Raw genomic sequence first — 19,112 nt, forward strand, 5'->3', positions numbered from 1 at the left:
AAATAATCTTTGGCAGCTGCCACATTTGCAATTGAGAAGTCCACAAGTATTGTCATGGGCTGCTCTCTGACCCTTTACGTGGATCATGCTCTATTTGCTATTCTAGAAAAAACCTATGGGTATAGTGACAACCCAAAGAGCTTCAGTTTATGAGGTAATGATTTCTAACCCAGCAATTAAAATCGTAAGATGTAAAACAGTGAACCTAGCCACATGTATAGCTGAACCCATAGAAGAATGTGATCATGTGCATGACAGGGCCAATTATGTTGCATTTTATGATGATATACACTGTGTAAAGGAGAATGCTTTAGCAGGAGGGGAGATTCTTTTTATTGATGGTTCTTCAAAAATGTAATTGACCAGTGGGAAAAGGCATTCAGGTGCTGCAGTAGTGAGACAAATATTAAATGGAGAAGAAGTAGCAAGTGTAAGACTACCGTCTCACTTTTCAGTGCAAGCAGCAGAATTAATAGTGCTTATTGTCGCACTCAAGAAACATAAAGCACAGGAAGTGATTGTGTATAGAGACTCTGCCTATGTGATGTTAACCGTACATGCAGAGTTAGCACGTTTGAAAAGTAGGGGCTACTTCCACACAGACGGCACTTCAGTGCAGCATGTGTCGTTATTGGAGAGACTCATTAAGGCACTACAACTCTCAGTAGCCATACCGGTCGTTAAATGCACAGTGCATACTAAGCAAACAGACAAAAGGGTTGTATATTCTCCATTTTGAGCTTTGATACTGAATATAATGAAGAAAATTCAGTTACAACCATGTTGGTACAGGAAGGGTTTCATAAGTTGTCAATAACCCAATTAAAAGAGATTCAGGGAAGTGCACCAGAGGAAGAGCAAGAACTGTGGAAACAAAGGGAGTGTTCTTTGTTCTGTATCCCCCATGGAAGCTTTATGGAAAAAGGACAGCACTGGAAAGGCAGTGATGACAGTAACTTTATTGAATGATGCGCTTGAACAGCTACATCTTCCAACGCATTTAACTAAAGAAAGTCTTGCTGCTAGTATTGCAGAAGACTTGTTGATTCCTGATTTATTGGAACACGTTGCACTGTTTATGATGAATTGTATCATCTGTCAAAGGTTAATTGCTGGGCATACACTGAGAATTATTAGAGGAGTAATACCTCGACCAGATGGTCCTTTTCAGCATCTACATATCGAATATGTCGATATGCTGCAGACATGAAATGGCTATTTGTGGAGGTGTGTCCCTTTTCTACATGGATCGAGGCAAGTCTGTGTACACACTATGATGCCACTTGTGCAGCAAAGTGTTTAATGCACAGTATTTCAGAGGTGGGGTGTGTGTGAGGTACTAAGATCCGATAATGGGCCACATTTTTTTAATGAGCTATTTCAACAAATAGGACTTTTACGAAGTATAAAACACAAGTTCTCTTCTGCTTATCACCCACAAGCAAACGGAATATGTGCGAAACTCAATGGCCTCCTCAAACAAAGGATTGCCAAGATTAAATTGACTGAAGACGGGATGGCTGTATTGTCTACACCTGACCTTATATGCCCTTCGTAATCAACCAGGAAGAGTCCACCACCTCACTCCGCACGAGCTAGTGAAACTGCGTTGAATTAGAATGCGCCTTACACCTCTGTCTAGGAGTAAGAGTGACACCCAGAGCCTAGCACAAACTTTAGGTGATGAGATGCATGATTATATGACATTTATGACTTCTGGTATTTCTTTCATTTCAAATCAATTCAAGCGCCAGGGGGGTCGGTCTAACAACACAAAAGAAGATAATTCGGCAACCAATCTAAGTGAACTATTACCACCACCTAAGTTATATGCTGGGGACCTAGTGTTAAATAAAACTTTTACCAGGCAGTGGAATGAGCCACGGTTCCATGGTCCTTTCTTTGTCAAAGAAGTGTCTCCTTCTGCAGCTAAAATACAAGGAAAAAGAGCTTGGTTGCACTTGAGCGATGTGAAGATTTATAAACGCAACACCTTCCCTCCCACCATTGCTGATCCAGAAGCAAGACAAGAAGAAGAATGTCTGCGTGTGCAGACTCAAATCAATGACTGAAAAGAAGGATGATAAAGCAACGAGTGATAACACATGTACTTTAGTTGGACTGGAATTCAATAGACACTCCTTATATTTATTTTAGCATGGAGTTGCAGAGAATTCCAGGAATTTTGAAATTAACTTTTACAAATAATGCATCAGATTCATACCTAAACATCAGTTCTTGACCAGGAATTGCAACAAAAAAACTGTATCAGATTCATTTCATGGAGAATATTTGTTTTAGGTGATCAATACATATGATTCCTGCTGACAGTGACATTCATCGGCTTGTGGTTGCTATCTTTGTGTTCATACTTCAATCTTACTCTGCTCTTGTTAGAAGAGATGTTAATATTCACACCTTTTTGCAGGACCCTAAAAACGGTCAAGTGATAAGAAGACATTTTACTTCTATAAATGAAAACATTTTACAGTTGCAAGTATATAGGAATTTGATGATTGTATTAAAAATGATTAAACAAGAAGATGGCATGATCTAAGAAGGTGTACAAGTACAGCAAGCAGTAGGATGGCGCAAGAAATGGATGCCCAGATTTCTATGCATGATATATATTTGCGGATTGTTATCGTCGTCTTTCTATTCCTTATTTTTCACAGTCTCTATCATCTTAGTACTTCTGCTGAAGAAAGAGTTCCTATGGTTCTCCCCACTGTGAAAATAAACAAAGACAGGCTATTTGATTTCTATAAGTATATTGGGAGACACAAAAGAGATGCAGAGGAAAATAATTAAGGGATAAATACCTATCGGATCAATACAGCTCACCTGGGGAATAACATGTGGTACCAACACATAAAAAGGGTGGGGTGAAAAGCTTCTAATGAGGGTTGCTATTTCTGCTCTCTCATCCCCATATACCATGAATACAGTAAGACGTTGATTGCAAAGGAGGTTCCAGAGCACGATGTGAAGTACCTCAGCCATCTTGCAACATGTACTGCTCGAGGACAGTTCCAAGGAAGTTGGGCGACTTTGCAATGGAGATCAAAAATGGCCGTTTCCATACCAGGATGACTACATCAATATTCTACAAATGGAAAAGGAGCCTGGATGGAAAGGCAATATGCTTGTGCATCCTGCTGCAGGACAGGGTGAGGTGATCATTGAAGAAATGAAGAAGATGAATTGCCCTGATGTGACGGAAGTAGCCGCATCACCTGGATGTTGGGAACAAACACAATTAATGATCTATGGACGAGGGAATTGCAAGAAGGGATGGGAAGAAGCAATGATGTCCAGTGCAGCTTATCTGCTGAAAACAGATTACGTACAAGAGGTACAAAAGGTGAATGATGGATGCTTAAAGTCATGGGTCAACCACTCCAAACTGTTGACATGGGTTGAAGATGAATCAGCCCCAGTTGTTGTAATCCCATTGGTTAATGCGACATTATGCTTCCGAAGACATGGAATGAACCATGTGGGATATAACAAAGAATGCAAAACCACAATTGATGTTCCTAGGATGGGAGAAGGGACAACCGTCCTTAAGGATCGATATTGGGCTTGTGGATCTAGAGCTGATATGAGATTGTCCAAGGAGTGGGGCAGACTATGTTCCTTGGTGCTCATTCATGTTCCAGCATAAGTGATTCCTCAGAGCGTCATGAATATTGGTGAATTTCCAAAAGTGGATGCCCACTTGAGAAAAAGAAGATCACTTGAACTTCTCCGACAGAAAAAAAGTGAAAAGTATTTCTCAGCTAAATAGATAACAGCATATGTTAAATGTTAAATGTTAAAGGTATGTGTGCTGCGCACCGTCACCAACGGAATTGGTCCCCAGGCACTCTGGTGGATCTGTAAACGATAAGGTGGGATGGGTTAGTAAGGTGAAGAGGGAGTAGGAAAGTGAGGGGAGTGGTGTTCTGTTGGCAGCTTCAGCTCGGCATACACCAGATACTGAGCTTTGGTGCAGGTATTGGATCGGTGTCAGTCCGCGTGTGCTGTTGCTCCAGCTTATGTGTTGTTGCAGTGTTGTGAAGTGCGTGCGGCTTGTGGTGCGAGAGATGGTTGTGTGAGTTTATCAGTGAGATAAGTATGCAGAGGTTGAGGTTATATTGGTTAGTGGGTTACATGACCTTTAGCATGCTAGCATTCACAGTTTTCTCTGAGTGTGGCACTTGTTGGCCTTCACAGTCTTATCAAGAAGCGGCACAGGCCAATGTTCAGAGTTCTATCTAGGTCTGGGCATGCTAACATTCACAATCTTGTCTAGGAGCGGCGCAGGCTGGTGTTCACAATTCTAGCTAAGTGTGGACATGCTGATATTCACAATTCTCTCTAAGTGTGGACATGCTAATATTCACAATTCTATCTAAGTGTGGACATGCTAATATTAATTCTATCTAAGTGTGGACATGCTAATATTTACCAATCTGTCTAAGTGCGGACATGCCAATATTCACAATTCCATCAAGATGCGACGCAGACTAGTATCCACAATTCTAGCTAAGTGTGGACATGCTAATATTCACAATTCTATCTAAGTGTGGACATGCTAATATTAATTCTATCTAAGTGTGGACGTGCTAATATTTACCAATCTGTCTAAGTGAGCACATGCCAATATTCACAATTCCATCTAGATGCAACGCAGGTTAATATTCACAATTCTATCTAGGTGTGGACATGCTAATATTAATTCTATCTAAGTGTGGATATGCTAATATTTACCATTCCTATGACACCATTCCTGAGGAGCTGTCACGACCCGTGACCCAAAACCCCACTGGCATGGTCTTTTCCTTATTTATTCCCCCTTAGGTGGCATGGTCACATGCCAAGTAGGGTTAAGACTCAGGGTTCATTTAGGGCCCCAAGGGCCTTGCACTATCCTCATGGACTCTCCTGGAGTCAGTCCTGGCGCCTTTGGCGCCAGGCTCATCTTCAGATTGGTACACAGTCTTGAAGGGACTACTTTTCATTGGAGGCCTGCAGCCAACATGGAGGCACCCACACAGCCTAGTTCCAAGAACCAGACTGTGCAGTGCAGTGTTTTGGGTGTGGGAGCCTGGACTACTTTACCTGGACTACTTTACTAGAGGGCTATATAAACCACACCCAAGTTACAGAACGCGCTTTGCGTTATTCTGCAGCCAGCAGCGTGATGCTCATCGTGTCCAGAGACCAGAGTCCGGCAATCCTTGAACAGCGGACCTGCAGAGGAGACAAAAGAACATCATTAGCAGTCTCTGCCTACCTACAGCTCGCGGTCTTTCATCCAGTTGGCAGCATCACCGGGACATCACGCACGCACCAGAACGAAACACCTGGAGGGAGAGAGAAAGAAGGACAATGTTAAAACAGGATACTCACAGCATTTATGACAGTAATCACGAGAACCTCACCTGGCTGGGAATTTCTTGGCCAGCTCCGCTCCGGAAATCTTCACATGCCCAGAAAGACCATCACGACCTGAAAAGGAATAAAGAACACAGGTTAGAAAAAGAAGACATTACCGCGCCGCACTTCGCGCTGAACCAACCATCCATCACACGCGCCTGTGTCCATCATCCGAGTAGGAGACTGATCCAAGCTGCGTATCCACCGAACCTCTGTGCACCTAAGGGGGAATACATAAGGAAAATACATTAATAGCAAGAAAGGAAAACACAGACATTTTAAGATTGCTTTAACCAGACTTACCTCCTTAAAGACACTTGAATGGGTTAGCACCAGTGAAGTTAACTCAGTCGCTCTGTGAAAACATAAAAATTGATATGAGGCTGGGAATCCCAAAAGAAACACACCAACACAGGTTACAAAGGACATACAAGTGCTTTATTTAAAAGCTACAACAGTTACCAAAAGTCAATTGACAAACGGATAGCTATTCGGCTCTCAGAGTAACATAACAAACTTCAACGAGGGTTCGATGCATTAGTAGAGAGACCGTACATTGGAATACTTGGGCTTTTATATTCTTTATCCAGCCCTTGGCCAACCCCCTCGCGGGATAACCATTCTTGGGACCAGGCCTAGGGTTCCTTGCCAGGTCAATCCTATAATGTATGCATTTTGATCAGTTCCGCTGATACAGTTGTTCATTTACACGTAGGTCAGGGATAGGACAAGGTCTCATTTCGCGACCCCGACAAGTGGCCTGCAGGCATATTAATTATTCATGTGTGCGGAGGTCACAACGGCCAGAATCTCACTCAGAATGTCATTCGGCCTCCATTTTGATGTTCAGAGTGACTTCCACTTTACGAGAGAACTTAAAATGGCGGCTAAATCCAAGATGGCGACTTACATAACTTTTCGTTAAGATCAAAACCTTGCCACAGAGTCTATTTTCATGATATTTTAGAAAACTTGGCCTAGGCCAATACACATTCAAATACTGCGATAGGAGGCATAATATCATTTCAATTCCAACAGCTCAAACCCACAGAATCCTATGTGCCCCTGCACAGAAGGCAGGATGGAGGGCACGCCAGACATCACAACATGGTGAGGAGAGGGCCATCAGATGGAATCCCGGGAGCGGGGGGAAGAAAACAAAATCTGTTCCCAAATCCAGTCCTCCTGTGTTTTCAGGCCTGACCTCCATAGAAGGCACCATCCGGAATCAGGAAGGGTCCAGGGTGAATCCGGCAACCAGGGCATAAGGGCGTCCCTGTGGATGCAAGGTAAGCGTAACAGGAGGACAAGTTGTTCAGTAAGACTGCTATGATACTGCAGAGTATATTTATGTCTGGAATCTAAACTTTAGCAAATGCTAAGTGGTTACAGATCACTAGATGGGAGCTTCTGCAGACAATTAATGCTATAATAAAGGGATTCAACACCATTAAAGAAGAGCTGAGGGCCATACGACTGATGACCCTCCAGAACAGGTATGTCCTTTATATGATCACAGCAATGGAAGAAGGAATTTGCACCAAAACCGGCTCATCATGTTGCACAATTATTCCTTCTGAAAAAAATTGAACCTTGACCAAGGCCATTACGTTGTTGATGGACCTGCATAACAAGATGGAAGATGAGACAGATGATATTGAAGATGACAGTTGGTTTGCTTCCTTTTTTTCATGGATCCCTCAGTGGTTGGCGAACATATTCAAGGTTCTTGGATTAATATTGGTGATGGTGATGTATGGATTCTGCATAGTCAGGATGGAGATTGCTCAATGCAAGAAAATGGTAAAGAAAGTGGTAGTGATGAAGATCATGATTGATGTCAAGCCTGAACCATACGTCAAGGAGCTGGTTGATGACGCTGTCAGGAAATACAGAGGCCAGCATTGTAGCACCTGAAGGAAGGAAGTTCCTGCATCCAAAGAATCAAAAGAAGTACGTGCGACGATGGGTCTATTGTACCCGAATGGAAAATGTAACTACATGACATGGAGTGTAGATGAGCATGTCAAATCAGCAGGCTCCCTGAGAGGGGTGATGACACCAAAGAAACACTTCTTTGAGAGAAAATACCTGGATATGGAAACAATTGACGAGGTTTGTTTATTTGTTTGTTTGTTTGTTTATTCATTTGTTATGCGCACCAGACCAGTAGGTAAAAGGGTGCAGCAGTATGAAGATGCAAATTTTACATAGTTACAAATATACACCAGGTACATAAATTACATAAATACAGAGTATACAGAATGTGCAAATATATACAGAAGTAAGATGGCCTTCATAGTTGAAAGAATAAAACATGAGCAGTGTGCAGAAATACACAGTGCATAGTCATATCCTCTGTGTATCACTAAGGCTCGCAGGTAAGCTGGAATAACGGGCATAACCTAAAAGGTCAGAGGCTAAGGGTCTGTAACGATAATGTGTTTTATGACATTTTTTCTGAAGTGTATGCAGGGTTGGTCAGCTCACAGGTCTTGAGGCACAGGGTTCCAGCATTTAGCAGCCTTAACAGGAAAGCTATTGCCACCAATATTGGTGAGCTTGTATTGAGGTATGGTCAGGTAATTAGCATTGCCAGCTCTGGTTAGTCTGTGAGCGATTCTTCTCTGAAGCTTGGCTGTAAGGTAGCTAGGAGTAGCATTATTAAGAGCTTTATGAGTCAATGATAACATCCTCAACTGTTTTTTATTGGCAGTGGATAACCATTTATGATGGCGTCTAAAGGGGGAAATGTGGGTTCTTTTGTTTATGCCTAAGGCTGCTCTTAAAACATTATTTTGTAAAGTTTGGAGCTTATGGATAGTCGTTTTATTAGCACCACTGTAAAGAGCATTACAGTAATCAATTCTGGAGAATATTAAAGCTCTAGCCAGGATCAAGCAGCTGTTGTCAGAGAGGAATGGCTTGCCTGCTGTGAGTAGCTTGCATGTGTAAGCCGTGGAGGATGTCAGGGATTTGATCTGTTTATCAAAAGACAATGTGGAGTCAAAATTTTTACCTCTTTGGAGACTTTAATGGAATTCCCGTCATTATTGAATGAGGAAAATTCCTGACCTAGTTTTTGATGTTAGCCTGTGAGCCCAGAATTATCAACTCGGTCTTATCATCATTCAAGCATAGGCCATGAGTGGCCATCCATGCTTGTATGATAAGATACTCTTTGTTCACCAACCCTGTGTCCTTGCTGTGATCCCCAAATAGCGGGAGGAGAATCTGGGTATCATCTGCGTAATTAGTGTAGGTAATACCCAGATGGTCCAGATCATCGAACAAGGGTTTGGTGAAAATATTGTAGAGAGTTGGTGAGATGCAGGAGCCTTGAGTGACACCGCACAGGATGGGGGTTGGGTCTGCGGTGGCCGAGGGAGAGAAGACTCTAATGGTTCTCTCGCTCAAGAAGGATTTAATCCATTTGATAGCTTCCGGGGAGAAGTGGGCAGCAGAGTCAAGGTGTCGGCAGAGGACTTTGTGGTTGACCAGATCGAATGCAACTGAGAGATCAAGTAGGAGCAGAAGTAATGGCTTCCCTTTGACTCTCAGCTCGTCTATTTGGGACTTTAAGTCAATAAAGGCTGTTTCTGTTCCGTGTAGCGGGCGGAAGCCAGATTGTCTCGACCAGAGGGTTGAATGTAGAGGATCAGCTGCAAGCCTCCGCAGGAAACCCCACTACCCTACCTCCCCTTTGTTGGAAGCCTGAGATCGTGCTGTGTTTGACACCAGCAGTTGTGCCAATACAGCAACATATGTTAAACAAAATAAGATACCCATTGAGACAACCCTATCGAATGTATCCATGAAGGGATGGCAATTTGAGGAATATGAGAATGAGCAGAGAAAAGAAGCCTGTGATGTCATAAAAAAGTAGGAACGACGTCTCAGGATACTCGCTGAAATGGATGTACAAATTCTGAAGAGACTAATGATGAAGTAGGAATCAAGTGAACTTTTAAATACGAAAAAGTAGATTACACGTGCACAAAGTGCTGCAGAGAATCACCATTCAATAATTGTTCAGACGCTGAAACGCAAGTAGACTAAGTCATCATAGAAGCTGACTATATGTAGTGAATAGAATGCAGGCAAAGCCACCATTGTATAGAAGCTGGACATTGGTATCATGAATTTTAGTATGCCACAATCCATGAAGAGGGAAGAGGAAACTATGTCGCAGCAAGTACAAGCTGAATCATGGAGCTGTGTGGCGAGGTTGTCTGGCCTGGTGTCAAGACTGAAGCAGCCAAGGTCCGCTATCTATTCTGGAAAAGAACGAACATGCAAAGGATAAATCATCCCTTGCTAAGGTGCCAAGAAGGAACACCAAAGGTGTCAAAATTAATTAATTTAAGTCATTTAAAAGCTGCTAAATGGACCAAATTGTGGTCTCCTGTCACATCAGCCAAGGATGAAAATAGAGTTCAAACTTGGAGTCCTAGAAAACAATAGCAAGTGCCGTCACTCCCAAGGATTCTAATAGACAAGGATACTCTGCAAGGCCAAGTTCAAAGACAATCCTCAAGGCAGAAGGCATGGGCGATGAGAGATGCTGGGAGAATTGGGTGGGGAGATAGAGTCAGGCCACATCTCCTTGCAGCTGGGCCTGGGTTTATGTGTTGCTAAGTGAACCGAATGTTCCAGACAAGGCACAAGCATGCCAACCAATTGTAGTGGTCTATATTACGAAGGACCTTATAGTTTGAGAACCAATGAGAAACTGTGTGTCTAATGTTTCTGAAGATGACTTGTTTTAGAGATAGGCATATGTAGTCCACTTGACAGTGAGGAGCCAATTACTATCATAGTTCCTATGGATGATATACTTAGATGTTCCCCTTAAGCCTATCCCAATCCGCAGCAGGTTTTTCATTATTTTCCACATAGTATGACCTCACCTCTGACGTATTTTGGATACATAACCTTTGTTTTGAGAAATAATCGTGGAGAGAATTCGAGTGTACATCCATTGATGTTCTTTGTAGCTCCCTGTTTTAGATAATTGTTAATAAAACGTACTTTGCAATCTACCTGAGTTGGTACGGTTATTTGGACTCAGAATTATTCTGTGTGATCCCATCCATTACATGCACGTGCCTAAAGGGCCCTCAGCTCAGACTGCTTCCTGGATGCCTTAATGCCCTTGACTAGCTTGACAATGCTACTGTGAGAGGTGGGTGTAAATGTTTGCAGGGAAGGGGTATTTTGAGTTAACTTGTATGAAACATTAGGTACGTTTTTTTTTTCTTCACTGACACTAAATTTTTACAATCTTGCCTGTAAAAGTGATGGGCAGTTTGACCACTAGCTCCTGTGATAGGGTGGGGTCAGTGAATTTTTCTTAAAGGGCACTAGTGTTTAGTTCATCACCAGGCCATGTATTTGCTCTTTTGTGGCATGGGTTTGGGTATGTTCAGGGCTGCCAGTGCTAGATTGTTTGGAGGTGTTTCCGATGGAAATAAAGTCAAACTCATTTACAGTTACCGGAACTCATTTTGGAAGTGAATCCACCAAATTTCAAGAGGATATAACACATTGTTAGTTCACATTCACATAGTCTATGGGAATCAATTGAGTTATGGAGCATTTACCTATGCTGGTAGTTCTGACTGCCTTGATTTTTTCATTTGGCTTGAGGTTTTCCCTTCACATTACCACCAAACTCGGAATTTGGTAGTGCAATAAAAGTAGCGGCAATTCTGTTACCATCAATTCTCCTGCATCCTCAAACAAGGAATGCACCATGTAATCTTGTTGCTAACACGCGATTGGGGCTGTTTGTGGTGACTCCAATTGCTCATTACATATTAACAATCAAACCAAGGTATGTCTAAGTTGGATCCAATCTCCACAAGGATATTTATGGACATGATGTTGTTCAGTTCATGTCCATCATTGAGAATGTACATTACACCTCAATGTGTAATCAGGATTATCCATGGTGGCCTGTATTGATTAGCCAGGTATTATTAAGGAGAGCAGACCACAGCTATAATAAGAAGGCTGAATTAGGAACAGGTGGGATGAATGCAACTAAACATAACCATGGTATTCTGACGGATAACACATTTACAGATTATGGTTCCGAGTGTTGGCTGTTGGAAGGTCGCAAGGGTCGGTCATGCCTGGAAATAATCTGGCTACATATACATCACACGCTCTCCCCATCCTTTGTTAGTGAAAATGTTAGATAGACATGTCAAGGGGAAGTGAGTCCAGGTTGGTGGTGAATTTGCTCTTGATGCATGCCTCAGTTGCGCCCAAGACGTCTTTATAATTGTCTTCAATGAGAAGCTGGATATTGGCAGCTTTTTGCGAAGCTAACCTAGTATGGAGGGTACCTATTCTGATGGAGCAATTGGCTTTGCACATCCTAGGTGAGCTAGAAATATTGGCGAATTTGTCAAAACGGATGGCCATTATTACAATTCGAAGATGTATAAACACCTATGTCTAAAACAAAAGGGTCCGTACTGCTATAAATTCAATATGCAGACCTGAGAACAAATCGTAGGACATAGAACAATTTTATTTCTGCCAATTCTTCGAAAATAACTGGTGCAGTGGCCAAATATAAGCCATAAATAAGAATATTGGCTTAGGTCTAGGTCACCATACAGTAGGCAGTTTGTTGTCCAGTTTCTTTTAGAATTCTCTTTCGTTTAATCTGTTTAAAAGTTTGAAGATAAACTTACATTTGGGTTTTTGGGTTTTTTTCAACTATTTTTTCAACTCTCAACCTTCTAACCATCAAACAAATGCATTTATATGTTTGTTACATTTAGACACCTATTTCTTTGATAAATAATTTTTTTTTTTACTGTTTTTCAAATATGAGACTACCCTGATTGGGAGTCTGCTACAGCCTACAAATTTGAGTGATACCCCTGTGGTACACCCTGACAAATAACTTGTTACTTGAACTATCAATTGAATTTATAGCAGTACGGACCCTTTTGTTTTAGTCTAGTTCTAAGTCCCTCTCCTTACTACTTACGAGATATTTCCCCCCTTTTCTCTGTGTTAGTATAAAAACCCCTGGCCTGCGCATCTCCTTAGTCCATTTGAGAACGGGTTCTTGCCTGGTGTACGATGTACAGTCATCAGAGCTGACAGCAGTACTGTGTGCTATGAGGGACTATTGGTAATTCCTATGTTCACACCTAGGTTAGATTCTGCATTGATATATCCTCCCGAAGGATAATTGAATGATCAGGGCTGCAGATCCTTTAATGCAGGGTAGGGTCCCCATTGCTATATCCTCTTAGGTGCTGGTTATTCAATATGGGAATAATGGAATATTCAGGACTACAGATCCTGTTGCACACGGGTGGATCTGAAGCAGTTCTGGGCTCCCTAGAAGGCAAGCCCCAGCGAACTGGAGTGTTTGGCCCAGAGAATAATATGTCCATTACTGTAAACATGGATTGTGGATTGTTTGGTCGTCCGATTGGAGATGTGGCTCCCATCTGAACACAGCATTAAAAGCGGTGGGTCATGAGTGAAAAGAAGGTCTTAAGTGTAAGAATCCATTCGATTGTATCATGAGGGTAGCAAAGCATGTCTGTCACTCATTCTTTTGTATTAGCTGCCCTATAGCTATCTGTGCAGGTAGTCTTAGGATTTTGAGGCAGTGGTTGTTTTCTTTGTAATCTTTTTAGTGTTATTGTTCCCATGGAGATATATGAGAGAGAAATTGTTAGTGATGGGGAGCTGCAAAGGGATGGAGGGGCGGAAGTCGCTGAATGCCTTCGAGGGGCAGACTTCCTGCATCAAGGTGGGAGGCGGGGGATGCCTGGATAAGGGCCTCCTCTATCTCCTGATAGAGGGGATCATTAAGCAGACCGGTTACTTGGCATGCTTGTGGGCTGTGTGGTCTTAGGTCAAGAGGTCAGCTATTAGAGTCACATCAAGTTCTGGCTACTTTGGCACAGTTAAATGCACGTTAATTAAAACAAATTCATTGCCATGGGTGGCAGCTGCAAGTTCTTAAATGCACATCAAGTATTACTCATGCCGAGGCTTAGGGATCACATGCATTATTGTGAATGCACATCAATAACTATAACACATACAAGGCTTGGGGGGGTCATCTACACGTTCTTAAATGCACATGGACTATAAGACATACATGACCTTGCGGTCAGAGACAAGATATGTGTGATGACTAGGTCTGCAAGTAGGGATGGACATCTTGGAAAACACTCAGATCCCAAAGTAAAATCAGACCAAGGGTTCATACAGGACTTCCAGTGAAGGAACGGCTCGGGTGAGTCAAAGGACATGGGCAAGGAAGTACCGATTCTAAGAGGTCAGATGGCAGCCATTTTGCAAGCAGCAGCCCTAGGGCAAGTCAGGCAAACAGGAGTTTCCCTTGGCCAAGCTGTACTTGGCAGCTGACCCAACGGGATGAGTGACATGACCTAATAAATGCAATGCGGACGAAGCATGGTTACGTGATGCGAGGCAGCCAAACGTGAGTGGAGATCGGCCATTGCTGGGCCTCTTAGGATAAACAATGGTTGTATTGGTGTGCCGCCATGTTGGGGCGGATCTCGTGACTAAGAGTTTCCTTGACAACTGGGATGGCGTGATGGGCATTAACGCGTCCCTGGACATTGATAATGGGAGGAGTCTGGCTGCAGGCTTGGGGCGGACTGTGGTGTGCGCTGGAGGTGCGCGGCCTCTGTTGGCGTGTGCGCGAGACCCACATGCGCTTGATGGGAATTTTGAGGTTATTATATTGTCCAGTTGGGGGCTACATTATATATACGGTGTGGAGTCTGGAAAAATAATCAACCAGACTGAAATTTTCAATTAAAATCACGAAAAATGAATGAAGTATTTAAATCTAGAATTTGCCGACGTTTTAGCTTTGATCCAGAGTAGAAAAGTGAATTAAATGAAAGCCCGTGTAATATGTATCCATTACAGCTATTTTTTTCCCTTTGAGCACAATGAGCAACGAGGTTGCAACAGTAGAAAGCTTTTTTAATGGGATGAATTGGCAAGTAAGCAGAACTGTCCCCGCTCGGCTCTGTCACCGAAGACGCATCACTCACATTAGCAACTTATGCTTTCCTTGCTCAAAGGGAGAGAACTCCCGCTTTTAATCTCTGGAAATCAACGGCATATTAATCTCTATTTGTGGCACTTTTACAATAATTAGCTGCAGCTGAATATAATCAAGCAGAAGGCAAGCACTCCACACTCCATATGCATATTTATGCAAGATGAATAAGTTGTTAAATCGCTTCTAACTGTAAAAAGTCGCACATTTCAAACCGAAGGGAGGTTTTAGGTCAGATCTGCCTGCTGACAAGACACTCTTTGTAAAAATACCTTGCACGACTATTTTGTCACAGAGGCTGGTCGTGCATGTTCTTGTTACATGTTATTTTCAACAGATTACAGGGAGGAGCGTGGAAACGTGTTGTCAGCTAAACCACATTATATCTGGGTGTTAAAGCTTATAGATTTGTGGGAAGCGGCTGATCCACATAATATTGAAGTTTAGCAATGTGTTTGGTGTTCGAGTTCACAGCAGCGACAATTTAAAGTTAAGAGAACTGTGTCACATGACACCATCATCGACACAATAACAGGTGCGGCTTTCTTGCATGCCATTTGCAGCCTAATACAGTATGTCCAGCCGCGTCCACTATATATTTCCAATTGTATTTGTCTTGCAAGGCAAATATCCGACAACAGATATTCAATGCACCAGAACAAACCACAACTTTTTTGCCCAGCCTCCAGACCTCCACCTTGGTAAGTCAATGTGAGATGATGAATACGGAATCTGACAAGAGCCTTCTAGAAGCAAAAGTCTTACGCTGGTAGGATCGGAAGAGGTACTCAGGGAGATAATTTAGGAGTCGCCAGGGGTCGCAACCACGACCCCTGAGGTCTCGCTTGCTACTTCTTTTTCAAAATGAAAGGTTCTGGGCTGTGGCCAGCGCAATGTGGCTCTTTGCTTATGGAGTGCCTGGCTTTTTGTTCAGGCAAATTAAAATAAATAAATAAATAACAAGCATTCCACAAGTCTACAACTTTCAGCAGTGACGCTAAATAAGAAAGAATAGGAATACCAAATAATGTATCTTTCTGGAATTCTATACAATAATTGCTAGACTCATTAAAGGTTTATTTCAGGCACACGTCAGGGGTGAGTCGCTGATTTAGTCTGTTCTTAAACACCTCAATTCAGCCTTTGATCCTTCTGAGGTCGATAAATGAGAACCAACACAGGTTGGGTGATATGGTATGTGTATGTGTTCTATATAAACCACTTAAGAGTAAGTGCTATATAATAACACATCATTATCTTTTGGCCATGGACGTCTGCTTGCATTCACAGTAATTTGGTAATATGGGCCTATACAGACTGATCTTAATGATACATATGGTGATCTGTTCTTGTATGAAAAGCATATGACATTATGGTGATATAGTAACCATATTTTTCGTAGTGTACTTAGGAGCAATGCTATGTGATGGCACTTCCTGTTTTGTCAAGGGGTGAAAGGTTGTGTTCATCGCTTTCTGTGATATCACTTTATGGTGGGTCAAATGACATCACTTCCTGTGATGTCATCAGCGGTTAAGGGTCATGTGAGGTCACTTCTGCTACCCCTGGCATACCCTGGCATTTTGGTGAAATGACGTCCCCTGTAGGCACTCCGACCCTTTCGGTACCTTCAAACCTCTACACGACAGCCCGTCGTGGACGCAGATGACTGCCAGAGAGATCACATGACTGCTCCCTCTTATTTCTCCCACCAAAGCTGCTTATCAGCCCCACCTTTCATGACACCTCTTTGCACGCTTCGACGATGCCTATTTTGAATGTCCTTAGCACAGGCAGGTTCCATTCAGCAGTTTTTGAGTTTCAGTCCGTGCAATACAAGCAAACATAACATGAACATGAAACAAGCATTGCCCAGAGCCAACAGGTAGTCATCTCATAATGTAGTGGAAATGAGTCCGCTCAAAGAGGACATTTTTTGTCCCGGGACATCACAACAATCCGATAATGTATCAATTGAGCTTTCAGCATGACCCATTAAAAAAAGTCATACGAACATAATCTGTACCGACTGTCCTTCAAGCGCTAGCACCCTAAAAAATGGTTGGTTCTTTGTTTCTGTCAATTATATAATGTGATTGTATTTCTGGATAGAACTTAACTTTCATATCACTTATAAGGTTATGTAAATCAAGACTACGCTAATTATTCACAGAATTCATTTCGAATTGTTGAAAATTCATTTGCAAAATAACTTCATGCAAATTGACAATTTTCCACACATGTTTTGCGCAACATACACAGCACACAGATAGTGCAAATCTGAAGCATGATACATGGAAGTTGTCAAGTGCATGTTAACCACTGGCATTGCTCTGAGCAAACCTTTATGTTGCCACCTGCCATTATAAAAGGGGAGACACCATATGTAAATAAGGCTGGATCTCACCACCAAAAGGGCCAGTCCACCCTGAGATGCTAGGTCTGACCATTCTGCGATGAGTAATGACACATCTTTGTTGGCCTCCTTGTGTGTCATGAGTGAGGTGTGGCTTGTGTCTTTATGCACAACAAGCTTGTGACCTGTAAAGAAGTGACCTCCAGCCCACTTAGGTTTATTTGTAAGGTTTATTGCCAGCTTCTCAGGATACCTTTTCAAGCAGTTAGATAGATTAAAAGTAAGTTACATGGATAGGACAGACACTGGCGACCCATCACCCAGGCAGGGGGCTTCCTAACTGCCTGCACTAGAACCCTCAACCATGCATTCTGACATTCAGGTATCAACACTCCACATGACATCACAACACAACATTCCTTCTTGCCTAAGCAGGCAATACACAGCATGACCTATATCAGATGATACCCCCCTCCCACTTATGAAGACCACTGCAAAACTGACTAGTGATGGAATGAAGATTTCAAATAAATCCTAACCACTGGCATTGCTTGGGGCAAATGTCTAAACCACTGTCTTTCAGCTTTCTGTGCCTTTACAGAAGAGGAACGACCACTGCTATTTCCACCATAGAGCAGGTACTGGCACCATATGCCAGTGTATTGTAGGTAAAGTCACATCTGCCCACCTGCATCTAAAAAAAAGGCCCAAGTCAGTGTCTACATTTTGGGAAAAATATCTCACTGTAAATTCACCACACACAGTCATGCTACATTGTATTTAAGTAAAACAAAAGATGGGTAAACCTCTACTTCGCTGACAAAGAGGAAGTAACAAATGTAGTGAACAGAGAGTGTGTCAGCGGAAACAAAATTCAAGTTAAAGTGGTGACCGGCAATGGGTTGGGGAGAGAGGGGGCCCCCGAAATTCGGAATCACAGATCAGACCATATAAACCAAACAATAATTGAAAAACATGAATATTTTATTTAAATTCCATTTGTTTAAAACATACATATTAAATTTTAAATTTTGTTACGAGCTCATCTCTAAATAGCAGCATATTGTTGTAGAATAAAGTGCATAGTGAAACAAAGTGCCAATATAAAACCAGACTGAAAATTCAGTCAGTATTAACTTCATGTTGCCAAGCTGTCTGAACCTCAAGTCGGCTGAAGAGGGTCACCCGGCTGGTGGTCAGAGGCTATGGCCGCATTTAACAATATAGAGAAAACCCCAAAAATATATGGACAAGGCAATAGTAGTTCCTAATTAGAAAAAGGGGTGCCATGCGTCGACTACTGTACTGTCATGACCTACTATATACACTAGGTCTGACATATACACAGGAAGTAGTTTCGATGGTGCGGAGCATCTAGGCTGTTTCACGGTTGATGCCCATCTTCTTCAGGACGGCGCACTCCCGTTGGAATATTTGCCACTTAAAGGTTTTAATGTAGCAATAAGGCAATAATACACACAGGAATACAGAATTATGCAAAATGAATCCATAATTTTACCAATATCTCAACTTTGAAACTGGCCACTTGTTCCCGAATGTACATCCTGGGAAATGTGTATGGACCTGTAGGGCAAGTTCTCAGTCAAGTAGAACTAAATTGGGAACGGATCACAAGCATAGGAGTTCAATCGCACAATTATGTCACGGTCGACCAGTCACAATAAGGCATCTGAAAAGATCTGTCCTACTGGAGTCTAGTGTTGTTCACCGCGTTATGGTTCGTGCGCAGATAGCATGACTATGTTGGCGAGATGAACAGAAACGAGAGCGTAGACCCCTCCCGTGGACCCGACCACGGGAGCCGTCATGTCAGCAACAGACACGGCCAAGGAACCTGAACAATCCAGCAAAACACCACACACACAGGCAAAGGAGGCTAACGCGGCCTGGCATCCAGCTTAAGGGTCGCGATGGATTTCACGTGACATGAAGTCGGTCCTTCTTCCGGAAGGGGTTGTCAAGGAAACATCCAGTGCTCTGAAGGGCACCATCGAAACTACTTCCTGTGTATATGTCAGACCTAGTGTATATAGTAGGTCATGACAGTACAGTAGTCGACGCATGGCACCCCTTTTTCTAATTAGGAACTACTATTGCCTTGTCCATATATTTTTGGGGTTTTCTCTATATTGTTAAATGCGGCCATAGCCTCTGACCACCAGCCGGGTGACCCTCTTCAGCCGACTTGAGGTTCAGACAGCTTGGCAACATGAAGTTAATACTGACTGA

The sequence above is a fragment of the Ambystoma mexicanum genome, chromosome 12, assembly GCF_040938575.1.
Source record: "Ambystoma mexicanum isolate Mex_15411 chromosome 12, UKY_AmexF1_1, whole genome shotgun sequence".
NCBI classification, from domain to species: Eukaryota; Metazoa; Chordata; class Amphibia; order Caudata; family Ambystomatidae; genus Ambystoma; species Ambystoma mexicanum.